Source organism: Mustelus asterias, chromosome 9 (genome assembly GCF_964213995.1).
Source record: "Mustelus asterias chromosome 9, sMusAst1.hap1.1, whole genome shotgun sequence".
Lineage (NCBI taxonomy): Eukaryota > Metazoa > Chordata > Chondrichthyes > Carcharhiniformes > Triakidae > Mustelus > Mustelus asterias.
In genome coordinates, this window is record NC_135809.1 from 70,682,159 (window position 1) to 70,686,431 (window position 4,273).

The following is a 4,273-nucleotide window of genomic DNA, read 5'->3' on the forward strand; positions in this document are numbered from 1 at the left end:
CGATCCATCTTTATCCTTTTCGATAACTACCTTAAATCTTACTGAGTTCTGATCACTATCACCAAAATGCTCCTCCATTGACCCTTCTACCACCCGCCCAGCTTCATTCCCAAAAACTAGGTCCAGTACCACCCCTCTTTCGTAGGACTTTCTGCGTACTGGCTCAAAAAGCTCTCCTTGATGCATTTTAAGAATTTCACCTCCTCTAAGCCTTTCACACTTTGCCTGTCCCAATTAATATTGGGGAAGTTGAAAATCCTTATATTATTCCCTATTATTTTAAAATTCTCAGATTTATCTACATATCTGCTCTTCTATCTCAGCAGGTCTGGCACATCTGCAAGGAGAGAAAAGAGCTGATGTTTCAAGACCTGATGACCCTTTGTCAAAGTTGACAAGGGGTGGTCTGGATTCAAAACGTCAGCTCTTTTCTCTCCTTACAGGCTCTGCCAGACCTGCTGAGATTTTCCAGCATTTTCTCTTTTGGTTTCAGGTTCCAGCATCCGCAGTAATTTGCTTTTATCCAGTGCTCTTCTATCTCTCCCTGACTGTTTGGGGACCGATAGTACACTCCCAGCAACATGATTAGGGGCGGCACGGTGGCATAGTGGTTAGCACTGCTGCATCACAGCAGGGACCTAGGTTCAATTCCGGCATCGGGTCACTGTCTGCATGGAGCTTGCACTTTCTCCCAGTGTCTGTGTGCGTTTCCTTCGGGTGCTCCGGTTTCCTCCCACAGTCCGAAGATGTGAGGGTTAGGTTGGTTGGCTATGCTAAATTGACCCTAGTATCAGGGGATTAGCAGGGTAAATATGTGGGGTTACGGGAATAGGCCTGGGTGGGATTGTGGTTGTTACAGACTCGATGGGCCGAATGGCCTCCTTCTGTACTGTAGGGATTCTATGATTGGCCCCTTTCTGTTTAAGTTCCACCCATATGGCCTCAAACAAGATATCATCCTTCCTCACTGCAGAAATTGACTCCTTCGTCAATATTGCAACATCACCCCTTCTTTCACAGTGTAAAGGAGCATCTAAGAATTTTCACACGCTGCAGGCTGTGCGAAACATGGGACGAGCTCACCAGCCTTTTGGTTTAAAAGCAGTCTGGATGACCACATTTGTAGGCAGTGCCACTGGTTTGACCAGCTTGCGAGCTGGGTTTCAGAGCTTGAGTGGCAGTCTGGGGGCACAGCAGTGCATCTGCAGTGTTGAAAAGTTCGTGGATAGCACGTTTTTCAATGCGATCACCTCACAGCTTAAGGAAGTGCAGTCAGAGAGGGAGTGGGTGACCACCAATCAGAAGGAGGGGGGTTTGGCAGGTGCAGACAGGTAGTCAGGAAAGCCCCAGAGTGCATCTCACTTAAGAACCATTTTTCTGTGTCACATTCATGCCAAGTAGATAATTAAGTTTTTTTTAAAAATGCAGAACTCTTCCTTTTCCTTAATGTGGCTTCAAAGTGGAGAAAAAAACTAACCCACTACCTACCGAGCAACACCCTCCCTTGTGCTGATGCCAATTTTCAAAAATTGATGTCAGGCTTTTGAGTTTTGATGCTCCCGAGCGTCTGGAGTCTGGAATGTTCTGCTCTGTCTGCTGCTCCCTCACAGCTCAGTTCCCGAGTGGCTGGAGTCTGGAATGTTCTGCTCTGTCCTGCTGCTCCCTCACAGCTCAGTTCCCGAGCGTCTGGAGTCTGGAATGTTCTGCTCTGTCCTGCTGCTCCCTCACAGCTCAGTTCCCGAGTGGCTGGAGTCTGGAATGTTCTGCTCTGTCCTGCTGCTCCCTCACAGCTCAGTTCCAGAGTGTCCCTCCGCCCGACCCTCTATTCTGACCCCCACTCTGAGCTCACCTGACCTTGCATCCTCTACTCTGACCCCTCCAGTCCAAGCCCACCCTGCTGCCTCCTTCCAGATCCCCCCACCCCAACCCCATCTCCCCTCCCCCAAGCCACCCCCCCACCCTGACCTCTCCATTTGGACCCTCCCCTTGGGAGACCCAACCTCAGGGAGAAATATGAGAGCAGTCAGTGGAAGATGCAGAGCAGTAAGTGAGCAATAGTTTGCCAGTTCTTTATTGGTGATACAGTATATACATGATGCTTTCATTAAACAGTCCGTAATACTTTGTTATTTAATTCAATTTTTGTACAAAAACTACATCAAATTACTTCATATTGGTGTCTGGAGAGGGAGATCAGCCCAGCTCCTAAATTAGATCCATTCTGTATAAACTTCCAACATAGTTAGCATCAAGAACTGTCATGTGTGATCGAATGGCTCCCTTGTTTTACTGATACTCCAAGTTATATATCCTGAGCAAATATGATTGAACAATCAGAGAAAGATAATTATAAAAAGGTGAGGATTAAGATCTCTTTAAACATCCTGATGGATGGGAGGGCTGCTGGAAACACAATTCATTTACAGCAGCTCTCACCCTCTGCAATAATCCTGGGCCAAGGCCTCAGCATGCAATTTGTAGCAGTTGCCATCAGGGCAGGTCCGTCACTCCCTAAACCAGGGCTCAGAGCAGCTCAGTGGTTTGAGAGAGAGAGAGAGAGAGAGACAGACAGCAGCTATCAAAAACACACACAGCCTCTCAGTCACAGAATGAGGTGTACCAGAGTTCCTGGGGAAGCTGTAAATTTGTCAATGTTTAGAATTATGCTCATCATTCTAAACAGTGGAGAAGTTCCCAGGGTCTGGCAGTTCTTTCAGTCTGAACAAGGCTCCTAAAGGCCGCACTGATTTCACCTGATGTTACTCCTTGGCCTCTTATCCAAGTTGAACAGGGTGGAGAATGTCGAGCATGGCGTGCCGGAAGTGTTACCAAACCGATGAGAATCCTAAACACAAAGAATACCAATCACATCCCTCACCACCTCCTCAATTGGAGCCTGCCAACACCAACACCTCTTCCTGCATTCTTCAGTTCCCACTGAAGGGAGGAGACCCCGGGAGGGGGGTGGGGAGGAGGAGACCGGGGGGGGGGGAAGAGAGAGAAGTGGGGGCAGAGGAGAGACGCCCCGGGGGGGGGGAGACCCGGGGCACGCCCACCCCTCAGCCCCCCCTCCCACAGCCCGTGCCCCCCCCCCCCCCCACCGACTCCCAGCCTGCCCCCCCCCCCACCGACTCCCAGCCTGCCCCCCCCCCTCCGACTCCCAGCCTGCCTGCCCCCCCCCCCCCCCCGACTCCCAGCCTGCCCCCCCCCCCCCCCGACTCCCAGCCTGCCCCCCCCCAACCCCCGACTCCCAGTCTGCCCCCCCCCCCCCCCGACTCCCAGCCTCCCCCCCCCCCCCCCGACTCTCAGCCCCACACTGTATTCTTACCGTCTCGGAACTGGAGAATTTACAGGAGATGTGCATGTTGATGAGAGTTTCTCCGACCATGATGTACGAGACGCCATAACCATCATCAGCAACCTGAAGGAGAGTAAAGATTAATGAAATCGAACAGGCATAATGTGAACAGCCTCACATCTCAGAGAGCCTCCCTCATCCCAACCCCCACAGCCCCACACCCCAAATCCCACAGCCCCTCATCCCAACCCCCACACCCCAAATCCCACAGCCCCTCATCCCAACCCCCACAGCCCCACACCCCAAATCCCAAACCCCACAGCCCCTCATCCCAATCCCCACACCCCACACCCCAAATCCCGAACCCCACAGCCCCTCATCCCAACCCCCACAGCCCCACACCCAAATCCACAGCCCCTCATCCCAACCCCCACACCCCAAATCCCACAGCCCCTCATCCCAACCCCCACAGCCCCACACCCCAAATTCCCAAACCCCACAGCCCCTCATCCCAATCCCCACAGCCCCACACCCCAAATCCCGAACCCCACAGCCCCTCATCCCAACCCCACAGCTCCACACCCCTCATATCCACCTCCAGAGACCCTCAACCACCCTCTCCCCCTTATCCACCTAGGCCAACAATGTCAGCTCTGGACAAATTACAATGCAATACTCACTGGACCAAAACCTCCACCACTCGACACATACTCCGGAAACCTGTTCAGATCCACCAGTTCCAGCAGCTGATGGGGGGTCTGACTGGTGGAGAGTTTCCAAGGCTCAGACAGCACCTGAAGGAAAGTAAAAAGATGAATGAACTAGAACAGGGTGAGGAAGGGGAGATTCACAAACATCAGAAACTATTGAAGGACTACCTGTGCTGGTAGTGATTTCAGCTCCTCCTACACAGAAGTGCCAGACCCTCTATCCCACAGGAGAGCCAGTGAACCCAGAGATCGAGCATCCATAGTC

At 52.1% G+C, this 4,273-nt stretch overlaps 1 pseudogene across 1 annotated transcript; it reads right to left on the reverse strand.

Annotated features, from left to right (window-relative positions):
• Window positions 1-2,040: 2,040 nt before the first annotated feature.
• On the reverse strand, window positions 2,041-4,265 carry LOC144499244 (carnitine O-palmitoyltransferase 1, liver isoform-like; annotated as a pseudogene). Its single transcript, XR_013498796.1, has 4 exons — window positions 4,251-4,265; window positions 3,979-4,092; window positions 3,329-3,421; window positions 2,041-2,845 (listed from the first exon to the last, which is right to left on the reverse strand). The product of XR_013498796.1 is annotated as a carnitine O-palmitoyltransferase 1, liver isoform-like (transcript).
• Window positions 4,266-4,273: the final 8 nt, after the last annotated feature.